The sequence below is a fragment of the Martes martes genome (genome assembly GCF_963455335.1).
Source record: "Martes martes genome assembly, chromosome: 6".
Classification (NCBI taxonomy): Eukaryota; Metazoa; Chordata; class Mammalia; order Carnivora; family Mustelidae; genus Martes; species Martes martes.
Window position 1 is genome coordinate 134,810,304 of NC_137893.1, and position 15,933 is coordinate 134,826,236.

Here is a 15,933-nt window from a genome sequence, read left to right on the forward strand (position 1 = left end):
TCTCCATAGGTAGAGGCCACCAGTGTGTCTGTCCATTAGCTCTGGTTTGTCATCCTAGGACAGACAAGTGGTGGCTGTGTCACAACAAGTAACTGAGCAATGTGGCCAAGTCACTCACTTCTCTGGGCCTCAACTTTCTCATCTGGCAAATGGGAACACAGATGTCCTGTGCTATCAATTAGCACAGGAGCTTTCTACAACTTGGGCTTCTCTGAATTTTAAGACAATAAGCCCTTAGGAAAGAATAAGTTTTAAACAAGTCCTGCCAGGGCAGTCTCTTGGAGAACAGTTTGCATTCCTCTCCTTCAGACCACCTGCAAGTCTGACACACACACCTGCCCCCACTCCTTGCCTTAGGCTGGCCTCTTGGAGGTCTCGCTGGTGGTGCGACCTGCCCCCTCTCCCATGTGCCTTCGTGGGGGCTCATCCCGAAGCTGGTATCAATCAGACTGCCCTATGCTGTCCTGCCATCCCCTTCATCCATGCAAACCACCTGGGGGATGGGGGGAGGCCTGCTGTCTTTCCTTTACAACACCAACTTTGGGGGTGCATCAGTGATGTGCTTACACCTGATCACTGATTGAAAGGACAGGTTTGACACCAGAAACACTCCCTAGCTGGCTCCCTATAGGTCCTTAGCACTCCGCTGGCCTCAGACAAACCACATATCTATACAGCTCAGATCTACCCTGAGCTCCTGGCCTGGGTTTCCAAATGTCACAAAGCAGCAGTATAGCATAGATGTTAGGAACATAAGGTGCTGCCCCATAGCAGGACACCCTGGGACCTCCCGCCCCACCAGGTCACACCCTGTAGGGAGCCCCTGAGGACCCCAGGGCTTCACCTGCCTTGACTAGGCCACCCTCTCCCCATGCAAAGCATTCTGGGACCCTTCAGTCTACATCCCACTGCAGCCCCAGCTACTTACTAAGGTACCCTCTACATGGAGCACTCCAGTACCCCCTGGTCTGTGCCCACCTTGGCTCCAGCTGCCCCATCAGGGTACCTTCTGCATGGAACACCAAGGGACACCCCAGCCAATGCCCACTGCAGCTCAGGCCATTTCACCACAGCAACTCAAGCACTGTCCTGGGAACCCCCCCCCCACCCCAGTCCATGCTAACCACAGCTCTAGCCAGCCAAAGTCATGAGGCACACACAGTCTACACAGGGGATGACCATACACAAAACCATCCCTTCAAATTTAGAAGTAGCTTCTCCCCCTAATTCATATAAACAAACACAAAGTCAAGCAAAATGAGAAGACAGAGGTATATGCTCCAAACAAAAGAACAAGATAAAACCGCAGAAAAAGAAAAGGAAGATAATCAATGTACCTGATAAAAAGTCTGAAGTAATGGTCATTAAGATGCTCACAGGCCTAGGAAGAAGAGTGAATAAATTAAGTGAGACTTTCAACAAGGAGAAAGAAAACATGAAAAAGAACCAGAGTTGAAGAACACAATAACTGAAATGAAAAATACACTAGAGGGAATCAACAGTAGATTAAAGGATGCAGAACAGATCTGCAATCTGGAAAACAGGGTAATAAAGAGCACACAAACTCAACAGCAAAAATAAAATAGAATTTTGAAAATGAGGATAGGTTAAAGGATCTCTTGGACAACATGTCCAGCAAACAAACATTGGCCTTATAGGGCCACAGAAGGAGAGAAGAGAGAGGGGAAGAAAACTTGAAGGAGTGATAGCTGAAAACTTCCCTAACTGGAGAAGGAAATGGACCTCCAGATTCAGGAACCAGAGAGGATTCCAAAACACAAACAGGTCAACACCACACATGATAATTAAAATGCCAAAGATTAAAGATAGAGAAATTTAAAAGAAGAGAGGAGTAACAAGTTACACATAAAGGAAACTCTGTAAGACTATTTGCTGATTTTTCAGCAGAAAGAAACTTTGCAGGCCAGCAGTGAGTGGCATGACATATTCAAACTGCTGAAAGGAAAAAAAAAATTCAACCAAGAATACTCTACACAGCAAGATTATGATTTAGAATTGAAGGGGAGAGAGTTTCCCAGACCAAAAAAAAAAGTTGGAGGAGTTCATCATCACTAAACCAGCCTTATGAGAAATCTTAAAGGAACCATTCAAGTGGAAAAGAAAAGGCCATAATTAAAAGAAAAATATGAAAGGAAAAAATTTCATGGGTAAAAGCAAACATACAGTAAAGGTAGTAAAGCAATCACTTATAAAACTAGTATGAAGAAAAAAAGAAAACTAGTATGAAGGTTAAAAAACAAAAATATGAACAGCAATTAACTAAAAAAATTTAGGGTAATCACAAAATTTTAAAAAATGTAAAATATACAAACAAAATGAAGAGGGATTAAAAATACAGTTCTTTAAGAATATATTCAAACTTAAGTGACCACCAACTGACATATTTAGGATGAAGTAGGACTATATGTTAACTATATGTGAGGTTTATATGAACCTCATGGAATCACACACCGAACACCTATAATAGATACACAAAAAATAAATCCAAAGAAAGCTAAGCAAAATAATAAGAAGGCCATCAATCACGAGAGAGCAAGAGAAGCAGCAGGGAGAACTATGAAAACATCCAGAAGACAACAAAATGGCAATTAATACATACCTATCAAGAATTACTTTAAATGTAAATGGTCTACACACTCCAATCAAGACACAGAATGGCTGAACAGAATGAAAAATCGCCAATCTATGTGCTGCCTACAAGAGACAACAGATCTAAAGACACACACAGACTGAAAGGAAAGGGATGGAAAAAGACATTCCACACACATGGAAGAGGGCAGTGGGGAGGAAATCAGGCAATACTTCCATCAGACAAAATAGACTTTAAAATAAAGGTTGTAATGAGACAGGGGTATTATATAAAGATAAAAGGATCAATCCCGAAAGTGGTGATATAATAACTGTGAACATCTATGTACCCAACACTGGGGCACCTAAATACATAAAGCAAGTATTAACAAACATAAAGGAAGAAATGGACAGTAATGCAATAATAGTAGAAGACTTTAACACCTCACTGACACCAATGGATAGATCATCCAGGTAGAAATCAATAAGGGAAGGGTGTCTTTGAACAACACACGAGACCAGATGGACTTCCTATACAGAACATTTCATCCAAAAACAACAGAATACATATTTTTTTCAAGTGCACATGGAACATTCTCCAGGATGAATCAGATATAGACGACAAAACAAGTCCCAATAAATTTAAGAAGATTGAAATCATCATATCATGCCTCTTTTCTGACCACAACAGTATGAAACTAGAAATCAATTACTTAAAAAAAAAAACAAAAACAAACAAACAAAAACCCACAAACATGAAGGCTAAACAACATAGTACTAAATAACCAATGGGTCAATGAAGAAATGAAAGAGGAAATAAAATACATGGAAACAAATGAAAACGAAAACTACAGTTCAAGATCTTTGAGATGCAGTGAAAGGAGGTCTAAAAGGGAAATTCATAGCAATATAGGCTTACCTCAAGAAACAAGAAAAATCTTAATCTAACTATACACCTAAAGGAACTAGAAAAAGAACAAAACTAAGAAGGAAGGTAAGAAGGTAAGAACAAAACTAAGAAGGAAGGTATGAAATAAGATCATAGCAGAAATAAAGACTAAAAAAATAGGAAAAAATCAAGGAGATCAAGAGCTGGTTCTTTGGAAAGATAAACAAAATTGATAAATCTTTAGCCAGACTCATCAAGAAAAAGAGAGAGGACCCATATAAATCAGAAATGAAAAGAGAACTACACAAGTACAAAGGATTATAAGAAACTACTACAAAACATGGTATTCCAACAAACTAGACAAACTAGAAGAAATGGATAAATTCCTAGAATTATACAGTCGTCCAAAACCAAATCAGGAAGAAATAGGAAATCTTAATAAAACAATTACTAGTAACAAAATTAGACTGTAATTAAAAAACTCCAAACAAACAAAAGTCTGGGACCAGATGGATTCACAACTGAATTCTACAAAACATTTAAAGACTGTTTATTCTTTATTCCAAAAAAACAGAAGAGGAAGGAGGGGCACATGGGTAACTCAGTCAGTTGAGTATCTGACTCTTGATCTCAGGGTCGTGAGTTCAGCGCCCTGTTGGGGTTGGGCTCCATGCCCAGCATGGAGCCTACTTAAAATGGAGAGGGGGGAAAAAAAAAACAGAAGAGGAAGGAAAGCTTCCAAATATATTCTACAAGGCCAGCATCACCCTGGTACCAAAGCGAAAGACACTCTTTAAAAAACAAAACTATAGGCCAATTTCCCTGAACATAGATGTAAAAATCCTAAACAAAATATTAACAAACCACATTCAATAATAAATGAAAAAATCATTCACCGTGATCAAGTGGGATTTATTCTGGGGATACGAGCATGGTTCAATATTTGTAAGTCAATCAACTCAATACACCACAATAATACCAGAAAGGATAAAAATGATATGATCATCTCAATTGATGCACAAAAACATCTGACAAAATTCAACATCCATTCATGATAAAAACTCAACAAAGTGCATTTAGAGAGAACATACTTCAATACAATAAAGGCCATATATGACAAACCCACAGCTAACATCATACACAATGGTGAAAAACAGCTTTTCCTCTAAGATCAGGAACAAGACAAGGATGCCCACTTTCACCACTTTTATTCAACACAGTACTAGAAGTCCAAGCCACAGCAATCAGATAAGAAATAAAAGGTATCCAAATTAGTAAGGAAGAAATAAAACTGTCACTATTTGCAGATTATATATTATACACAGAAAACCCTAAAGACTCTACTAAAAATTATTAGAAATAATAAATGAATTCAGTAAAATTATAGGATACAAAATTAATATACAGAAATCTATTGCCTTTCTACACACTAATAATAAAATGGCAGAAGTTTAAAAAGCTATTCTAGGGGTACTGGGGTGGCTCAGTGGGTTAAGCCTCTGCCTTCAGCTCAGGTCATGATCTCAGGGTCCTGGGATCGAGCCCGGCATCAGGCTCTCTGCTCTGCAGGGAGCAGAGAGCCTGATTATAAATAAATAAAATCTTAAAAAAAAAAAAAAAAAAGCTATTCCACTGGGGCACCTGGGTGGCTCAGTTAAGTGTCCAACCTTTGATTTCCACTCATGTCATGATTTCAGGGTCATGGGATTGAGCCCTGCATCAGCCTCCACGCTCAGTGTGAAGTCTGCTCCAGATACTCTCTCTCCCTCTGCCCCTCTGCTCCTGCTCACTCATGTTCTCTCTCTAAAACAAATAAAAAGAAATTCCATTTATAATTTTATAAAAAAGAATAAAGTACCTAGGAATAAAGGTAACCAAAGAGGTATACTCTGCAAACTATAAAACACTGATGAAAGAAACTAAAGATGACACAAATAAATGGGAAGACATACCATGCTCATGGATTAAAACGATAGTTAAAATGTCCATACTACTCAAAACAATATATAGATTCAATGCAATCCTTATCAAAATGCCAGTACTATTTTTCCAGAACTAGAAAAAATAATCCTAAAATTTAACCACAAAAGATCCCAAAGAGCCAAAGCAATCTTGAGAAAGAACAACAAAACAGGAGGTATCATAATCCCAGGTTTTAATATATACTCCAAAGCTATAATTAATTCAAAACAGTATGGTATTACCACAAAAACACATTCAGATCGATGGAAGAGAATAGAGAAGCCAGAAATAAACCCGTGCTTACATGGTCAATTAACCCATAAGAATATACAGATAGTCTCTTCAATAAATGGTTAAATGGTGGTGGGAAAAGTTGACAGCTACATGCAAAAGAATGAAACTGGATCACTTTCTTACTCATCCTACACAAAAATAAACTAGAAATGCATTAAAGACCTAAATGTAAGGCCTGAAACCATAAAACTCCTAGAAGAAAACACAGGGAGTTATCTCTGACATCAGCCTAGCAACATTTTCATAGCTAAGTCTTCTCAGGCAAGGGACTGCACCAAAATATAAAGTTTGGTGTGCAAAGAAACATCAATAAAAGAAAGCAACCTACTGAATGGGAGAAGATATGAACAAATGATAAATCCAATAAGGGGTTGATATCCAAAATATGTAAAGAACTTAGATAACACTCCCCCCCCCCCCAAAAAAAAATCTTAGAAAAAAATAAGCAGAGAGAGGCGCCTGGGTGGCTTGTCAGTTAAGCCTCCAACTCTTGATTTCGGCTCAGATCATGATCTTAGGGCCCTGAGATAGAGCCCCGTGTCAGGCTCCGCACTCAGTATGGAGTCTGCTTGAGATTCTCTCTATCCCTCTCCCCCTCGCCCCGCTTGGTCTCTAATAAATAAATCTTTTAAAAAATTAAGCAGACGATCTGAATAGACGTTCTTCCAAAGACAGCCAATGTCCAAGAGACACATGAGAAAATGCTCAACAGCATTAATCATCAGGAAACAAAAATCAAACCACAATGAGGTATGGCCTCACACTTGTCAGAATAGCTAGTATCAAAAACACAAGAAATAAGCCTTGGTGGAAAATGTGGAGAAAATGGAACCCTCATGTAGTGAGGAACTAGCGTTTCCATTTTCTTCGGGTAAAAACCCAGCAGTGGAATTACCAGATCATGCAGTAGTTCCAATTTTTTTTTTTTTTTTGAGAAGTCTCCATACTGTTTTCCACAGTGCCTGCACCACTTTACATTCCCACCAACACTACGTGAGGGTTCCACAGGGAATGTCCTCGGTGGCATTGTAATGGTGTTGTGTGGGGACAGTTGGGGAGCTGCACTTGTGGGGAGCGCAGCAAAACACACAGACTTATCCAGTCACTGTGTGGTATACCTGAAACTAATGCAACGTTGCGTGTTGACTATACCTCAATAAAAAAGAAAGAAAGAAGAAAAAAACAACATGGTATGGAGCCCAGGAGCTCAGGGGGTCAAATTCTGGCACTACCTGTTCCTAGCTGTGTCAGGCAAGTGTGCTGTGCTGGGCAAGTTACACTGTGCCTCGGCTTTCACATCTGTAAAATGGGAATAAAGGCACCTATTTTAGTAAAAGGTGGAAGATTTATGCGATCTGAAGAGAAACCGGGGTATAAGACACCTATTTTATAGGGCTCTTAGGAGGATGAAGTAAAACATAGATAAGGCGCTTAGAACACTGCCTGCCATGTAGTCAGCTCCCACTGAACGTTTTAGCGGGCATGCTTGACGCATGTCTCCCAAGCTCCACAAATTCAGTACGTCCCAGACTTTTGCTTTCATATTTTCAAGCCCTGCCCCTCTGCTCCAAACCTGCTCCTCCCCTTCCTTCCTTTTCCAGTGAAGTGTCATCATCCAGAAGTCACTTTCTCTTTTCCACTTCCCGCTGATCATAAATACCTGCCAGTTAGTTCTAGATGCTCTTCCACGCTTTTTAATTAAGGCCCTCGCCTCTCGCCGGGATGATCAGAGCCACGCTCTCCTTGCCTTCACCTCTCCCTGCCTTCACCTCTCCCGGTCCGCAGTCCTCTATCCAGATACAGACCTGCTCGCACCCCTCTCCTGCCTGACGTCTGCTGGCCCCCCGCCTTACTGGTGAGATCCCAATCACCCCCACACCGGCCTCGTTGCTGGTGTGGCCCATACCCCACCTCACCCTCCTGCCGGGAAGCCCCAGAGCAGACCCCAGAGTGGGCCCCTGTGGCATCTGTGGCCCTGGAGCCCGGCACGGGGGCTGGTGATGGGGCCATGCTGAGTGATCACCTCAGGGACAACAAAGGGGCTTCGGGGACTGCGCGCCCAAGCTTCCTTGACTGGAGTCCCTGGAGGCCTCACTTAGGGGACCCTGGATTCTAGTGAGGACAGAGCAGCCACGCAAACACAAAATAGTCTGAACAGAGAGTTGTACCTGACATGTGGCCAGCGTCTCACAGAGACCGTGAGGGCACTTCGTTCCCGCTGACGCCACCAGACGCAGCTCCTGGACACACTGACTGACTACATGCCGGTGCTGGGCTACGCCATTTTCATGGAGGATTTTATTCATTCCTTACGACATTCCTGGTGGTTTCCAAACCGGGTCTGGCTCTAAAGCCTCGCTCTTAACCTCGCTGCTAGGTCAAGGCCCGTGCTGCCTCCCGCCGCTCTCTCGGACTCTCAGCTGCCGTCCACTTCTCCCAGTCGCCTGTCTTAAGTGATCATGTCATCTCCTAACACGGAGGACCACGGATCAGGAAAGACATCCAGGTCTCTCCAAGCCCGTGTGTGCCTCCCACCGGGGGCACCCTCACCCACCAACCCCGAGCCAGTCAGGCCGTATTTATGACTTCCTGCAAGGGAACGCACGTTGAGCCAGGCGCTGGCACGGCACGGGTCCCACCGGGGGCTGTGGCGAGGGCAGGAAGAGAAGGGCTTAAAGCCCGAGAGGAGGAACACACCTGACACTGAATTGGTCGTGGGCACGCAATCAGTCCCTATTATTTGGTAAAAGGGGGGGTTCTGCTCACTATGTGCCATTAATTTTTTTAAAATGGTCCTTATTTCAGCATAAAAGGCCATGATCATCCATATTTCCATGCAGCAACACCCCAGATGAAGGCAAAGAGCCTTTTAGAAGTGAATTAATGCATTTGTTTGCAGAAAAGACAGGAAGAATAAACCACGAAAGCACAGTTTAAAGGATTGTCTTCTAGCTTGGACAAACCAGTTACAATGCAGGGTATATGAGCTGGAATCCCACAGGCCGGTCTCTCCCCGCCTCTGCAGATCAGGACCGTGCCTTGCGATCTCTGAGGCTCTGTCTCCTGCGTGGTGACATCACTGCCATTGTCGTTCTTTTACTAAAAAAAAGAAAAACAGAAACAGCAGACAGACTGGAAGGGAGGGAGGAAGATTCAGTCTGTTCCTTAATTACCCACCTGGAGTGGGATGGCTGTCACTGACGCCTCGTTCATGGGGGGTTTCGAGGTCCACGGGAGGCTGTGTCTTTATGAAGCCTGTGAGTTCACAGCCCCCCTCCCAGAAGAGGGCGAATATCTTCAGCTAAGCAGATAAAAAGCCTATCACACGTTGGCAAAGCTTATTATCTCAGAAAGTGCCCCTCACCAATAGAAGCCTAAGGTAAGGAGCCTTTATCCCAGCATCCCAGTGGGCAGTGCCTGTGCAGAAGCTGGGGCTTTTTGCCTTCGGCCCTGAGCCTCGCAGAAGGATAAGCCCCAGCCGGGACGCCGGCTCTACAAGGCCCTGTGGTTAAAAAAGCAAAACCATCACCAGCCAGGAAGCTAGTTTTGTTCACATTCTGTGCTGCCTTATTGCGGGGGCAGGGGGACAGTTTTCCAAGTTACCATTAAAATGCTGATGGTCATCCCCAGCAGCCCCCAGGCTCTCCCCACCGCAGAACACCCACCAGCTGGGGCCCAAGAGCCTGTTGCTGCCAGTTAACGCTCTTGGGTTTTCAATTCAGTCTCACTGACTTGGTTCTGTCAGCCCCAAAGTAGGCAAGATAACCCCCTACGCTGGCCTCCCTCCCTCCTAGAACAGCGCATGCAGCCCCGCGCTTGTGTGGAGGCTGACAGCTGCTTCCGCGAGGCAGGGAACTTGGGGCTGTCGCTGTGCGCCGCATACCCTCCTGCCCCACTGACTCGCACACAGGCTTCTTCTGTTCAAAACCCCAGTTACAGGGGCGCCTGGCTGCACAGTGGGTAGAGCATGTGACCTCTGATCTCGGGGTCTGAGTTCAAGCTCCACGTTGGGTGTAGAAATGACTTAAATAAAACTTTTTTTAAAAGGGGGGGGGGAACATTTGAAAGTACCTACGGTACTGAACAAGGAAACATACCTGCGTGTAATGTGGTTACTCAGACAAACCTATTTCAATTATATCAAAATTGAAAATCTAGGAACAGACGACAATAAGGAAATATGGGCGTTTTTCAGACCATCTAGCAGCAGGTCAGAAAAATGGAGCCCCATGGGGCCAAGCAGAGAGGGGTTCCTATTTCAGGCCTCTGCCCATCACCTACCCCACCCCCTAGCACCCCCAGGCTGGGAGGTAACCATGACTCTTGATAGTTTCAGTTCATTGTAAAGACATGGTTTTGCCCTCCAGGAACCAGCTAGCTCTGCATGAGTGAAAACAGTACAGGTGCAGAACATAAGTCATTCAAGTGGGAAAGAGGGGGAAGGACAGAGAGAGATGGCTTTGGGTTTGGACGGTTGTAGAGAGAAATTTGAAGCAAAACAGAAAAGGTCTTTGATTTGGACGGAGAGAGTGTGGACTGTTCTGCTGTGGTTGCAAATATTTCACTGTAGGCCCCTGTCAACAGGAGAGAGCAGAGGCTGAGGGCTGGCCACTGGTCCATTTGAACGGCTGGGGGCAAGTAGCCGGAGAGCAGCACTGGGTTTCAGCATTAAACCAATGAGGGGAGTTGAGATGTTGCCGGAGCCACCTCCCAGGCCCCAGCTCTGAGCTCATGAGCCGGTGCAGGGAAAAAGGCACGTTTCTCAACGCCCATTAGAGAGTGGTTTGGGTTCCACCCCTTCCTCTGAACAAAGTCACACGGGTAGAACATTGATGGGGACGGGGCACTCAGTCCAACCCTTCAGGTTACAGCAGAAGCAGGTGCTCTGCTGCCCTCGGCACATCCAGGTGGGCAACCCTGAAGGAAGGCCCAGATGGTGTACCCCTGCCTCCTGCTAAGCTTCAGCCTGCAGCCCCTCACTGCTCACATCAGTACTGGTCACTGCTGCCAGGTTGACCTTTGTGTCCTCACACCATCACCTTGAGACCCATCCCCCCCAACACCAGCTGCCATTAGTTCGGCACCCGGCACTGCACTGGACACTTTCAGCTCCCATCCCCATTTTACAGACAAGGAGACTGAGGCTTAAAAGAACAGGATCATGCAGCTAGGGAGTGGCAGAGCCTAGCTGAGAACCCCAGGCTTCTAGCTCACAACCCAGTTCCCTTGCCCCTACATTGACCAGCAAATGCCACAAAGGTTCTCAGAAAGATGCTTAGGACACCGATTTAAACTTGTGGCTAAGCTGCTGAACGGCATCTACTCTAGTATCATCAGCACTGCATTCAGCAGCCTTCACATAACAGGAAACCCAAACAGTGGCCAAAAACAACTGCTTGTTTCTATAAAGGAAGTCTGGAGCTAAGCAAGGAAAAGCTTGTGACATCATCAAATGTGCCGCAACTCCGTTTTTCTGCCCCACCAACCTCATCATGGTTTCCATGTTTGTGGTTGCCTCATGTTCCAAAATGGCTGCTGGAGTTCCCGGCATTATGTATGTGTTCCAGACATGAAGTTAAGAGGAAAGTTTACCTACCCACTGAGCAAATTCTCTTTAAATAAACACCTTTCCTGGAAAAAAAGACTTCCTTTCTTTGGCAGTCAGGGTTAAGCCCTGTACTAGGTGAAATCTAGGTTCCCTAAATCCTTGCTACTCAAACTGAGGTCCCCAAGGACCAGAAGCATTGGCAGCACCAGGGGGCACCTGAGAAATTCAAGAACTTCAGCCCCTTATCCCAGAACTAAACCAGAATCTACATTTTAACAAAGGCACCAGTGGGTTCCTTTGCACATTAAAGTTTAAGAAGCCTCGTTCAAAAGGCATGATTTAAAGAACATGTAATGGGTCTGTAATCTCCTAAAAGCCTCATCTCGGGAAGCAGCCTCCTCTAAGACATTTCATCTTTAAGGAGACTGAGGATTACAATGCCACCTCCCTGAGAAGAACATACAGTTAAACTGTTATCACCAGTGACACAATAATGTGTAATGTTTATTGAGACCTCAGTCTGCGCCAGGCACGGATCTTCCTGCACCTAATCCTACCGGTTCTGTAAGGTGGTTACTGCCGCCCGCATCCTTCCCATGTTACAGATGAAGACAGAGTGCCACCCTCCCCAACCACAAAGCATCAACAGGGGGACAGGTGGACAATGTTTTATCCAAATGAAGGGACCTGAAGCATGGGAGATCAGACGAGGCAGGGTTGGAGGACGAGGCAGTAGCTTGGGGAAGTACACTCCAGCCAGGAGGCTGCTCGGTTCTCTGCGGTGACCTCGTATAGCCCCTGGAGTGCTGGACCCCTCACCTCGATGACCTGCATGCTAGGAGGGGAGTGTGGAACCAGACGGCTTGCTAGCTCTCATCCAGCTCCCACATTCCTCAGGGCTAGATGTGCCTGCCCTGTGATCTTGAAATCAGTAGGCCCTAGCGGCCACATGCCCCCACTAACGCTATGTAGCTTCACCCAACTGCCGCCACGTCTGGCCACGGCCCAGCTCTGTCTAGAGACCCAGATTGCTGGACACCCCGGGGGGACCAGACACCCTCCCAAGCAGTCAGAGGCAAATGACACGGCTGCTGCCAGCCACTCCTCACCCAGCCCTCCCACTTGTCTCAGGTCAGGGGAAGGAGTTGGGTGAAGCTGATTTTCTGCAGAGTTCCAGAATAAATTAGACTTGATCATGTTCACACCTAGCCAGAGAAGACAGGGTTTGCCAAAGCTCCCAGCGGGTTATTCCCACTCTGGCCGCCCCATCTGGAAGGACTGGCTGATCCACCCTTCAACCGGTTGACAGGAGCCAGAAATGAGGGGCGGAGGAAAAGCCACTCAGACTTCGTTCAAGGCAGGAGGCGCCTGGTGCCCCTCCTGGCACCTTTGCAGGGTACATATCCAGCTAACAGATTTGCTAAATGGAGTGGAAAGCTTTTCAGAGTGGCCTCTCAGTTCAGAGCGGACCCCATAACAACGTCCCTCCTCACCAGCCCGACGTGGCCACATGAGCCCTCCCTTCCCACGGCTAACGATGACTGGACAGCTCCAGAGCCCAGCAGGACCACAGCCTCTTTCTCACAGTCTGATAACCTGGAACCAAGAAACTGTCTCCAGAGGCTGCACCCACGACAAAGCAGCCTAGGGTCTCGGAGTAAGGCATCTTCCGCCAGAGCAATCTGGACAGCAGAGACAGAGAACACGGCAGACACACGGCACAGGTTAAAGAGAGGCGCCGAGGAGCCCAGGCTCTAGCCAGCCCTGAGCCTGCTGGGTCCTGAGCCTGTACCCTAGAATAAAGGTCTTCTCTAAGCAAGCTAGCTCCAGATGATTCCATCACACGTCACCACAGAAGTCTTAACACTGAGGTGCGCATTCATGTACTCCAACTCATATCCATGGCGAGACCGAGCCGGCTGAGATGTGCTTTGGCTCTGAGGGAAAGGAAAAGAGTGAGACACAATCTCTACCCTCAAGGAGATCACGGGCCTCAACCAGCGTATTAAATGTGGTGAAAAGAACACAGAGTACCAGGAAGGAAACAAGCCTGAGGCAACAGGAAAGAGGCAGATAGCCAGGAGAGCTTCCTGGAGGAGGGGCTGCTTGAGCTGAACTTCAGAGACAGAGCCCTGCAGCGGGGAGAGGACATTCCTGGCAAAGATGAGCACAAGTCCACAGAAGGGTGGGCTGGCATGGTTTGGGGGAGAAAACATGCACGAGGAGCGAGCTGTACTAGATAAGCTGGGGGTCAGGGAAAGGGAACAAGACACAGGCCTCATGAGGCTTACAGTTTAGAGGAAAACCACATGGAAAGTTTAGTACAAGTCCAAGACTAGCTCTAACAAGAGCCTTCCAAACAACTGCCACAAAACGAGCGGTGCCTGCAACGGGACAGGGGCTGAGGGGCAGGAGAACATCCTTTCAGCTTCCCAGTCCGGGCAGAGCAGAGTTAGGCCCTGCAGTGCTGTGCGATTCGAAGAGGCAGTGCCTGGCTGCGTCCTTGTGAACTACGCTATCAAAAATATTCAATATTATACAGAACTCCCGATTCCTTAAGCCACTTTCTCATTCGCGAGCATACAGCAGGGTAAGGCATGTAACAGAATCACCACTGTCTGACTGTAGGGAAGCAAATGCAAACCGAGTGAGTCCCCCAGGGTCACAGAACTAGTGAGTGGGGCAAAGGCTCAGGCCCCTCCCCGGCAGCCCAGCCCTCCTCCCACTAAGGGAAAAAGAACCCCACGTGTCAGTAATCCTAACCCGGCTCTGAAGATCACAGGCCAACCCACGTTACCTCGTCCTCTGTGGGGCAGCTCAGGGGAATGGAGAGGTACTCTTTAAGACCAAGAGAACACAATACAGGCTTGTTTAATTTAGTATTTGTCTCCCCACATGATTACAAGCTCGAAGAGGGCAGCCGCCATAGGACTTGCTCGGCAACTAAGCTCAGTAGCTGTAATTAGAAGTGGTCGGACTGATTTCACGACTCAATGAGAATGCCTAACAGAGCAAATGAACCCAACCGAAAGGAAGGGGAGAAATGGGAGGCGGGGGACAGAGGCTGGCCATGGCAGTGAGCACAGCCTTCTCACAGGCGGAAGTGACCTGTCCAAAGCTCTCCTCCTCCTCCTCCTCCTCGCCGCCTCCCTCACAAACCTCCAGGGCATTAGTGCAGAGGGCAGGTGGAGGTGGGAGAAGAGAGACGCCAGAACTACAAAGGGCAGGCGGCTCTTGCTAACCGCAGGGACGGGACGGGCAGAGGCTGCTGTGTGTGCGGTCCCTGGTGAGTGTGTGCACAAGTTCTTCGTAAACAACACAGTCGTGCCTACGTTGCAGGTGTGATCTTGAGGTCTGAACACTAAGCACCTACTGTGATGTTCTGTTTGGAGTTCTGCTCAGTCAGGACAAGTTTCTGGAAGGATTTTTCCAATACTCTTCTTGGATGACTTTCTCCAGCTTCCCCCTGTGACTGCCCTACAGGAAAACCAGCTCCCAGGAGTGAGGTGAGGAACTGTCACCTCACCTGGCAACTAACTGTCCGCTTACTTTTTAACCCCACAATGCAAGGCTGAGAGAAACCGGAGAAGACAGAAACTACTGAGGAAAGCAGTAAAAAGGATGGTGCCCCCACCCCACCCTGTGGTCCTCCAGGAAAATTCCTAGCTTCCTCCTGTTCTCATCACCCCTCTTCCTTCACCCTCTCCGCCCTCCCAAACTGGCGCCAACGCTGGGTAAGCAACAGCTGACCTAGAGAGGTGTGGCCCGTGCCAAGAACCACAAGCAGTTTCATTTGGCAGAGTCTAAAGGAGAAACAGCTCTTTGTTTCATCCACCAGAGAGAATGCCACCAGCTCCTGCTACAAAAATTCCCACGGTCCCCTCTCTTGTCAAGGCAGGGAGAAGTGTCCTCTGGCCCTTCCAAACCCAGAACATCCAGCTGAAGACGAGAGCTGCTGATCCTGTGTGGCCACAGGCAGATGCAAACCGCAGAGCCAGCCGCGCAGCCCACCCCTCCCAAAGGCTGCCCCCGGCTGCGGAAGTCGGGACCCCTGTCCTGCCTGAAATCTCACAGCACCGGCAGAGGCTGTCACTCTGAGCAAGAGACTCGTCCAGGCATATATGCTCTATTTTTATCCTCCTCACCCTCACGGACTTCCCTCCTGAGTCTTCCCTCTTAGGGAGAAAAAAAATAAATCCCCACAGTGAGGAAGTGATGACTACACAACAGGCAACAGGTCAGAGCCAAGGGGGGATTCTTAATTCAAGACAGGGCGGGCCTACGCCTCACACTCACAGCAAGAGAGGATGGGGCCCTCAAGGCTCTTCCTCCACATCATGTGATTTGAGGCTGGCCCCATGATTTTCAGGCAAACTTTCCATTAACAAAAAAAAAAGCACTTCATTCTAATGAACCCTGACCCATTTGCTGAAGTAACCTCAGACACACCCCCACAAGCCTACGTGCACGCAATCCGTCCATTCCATCTGTTACAAGGCAGAAGCCACATACACCTCAACCTTCCTGGGCTCCCAATAGCTCCTAGCAGAGCAGATCTGGAGCATTTCCATTGTGTTTATGAACACACTGTAAAAAATGAATGAATGAATGAATGAATGAATGAGCTTAAAAAAAAAAAAAGACAACACTG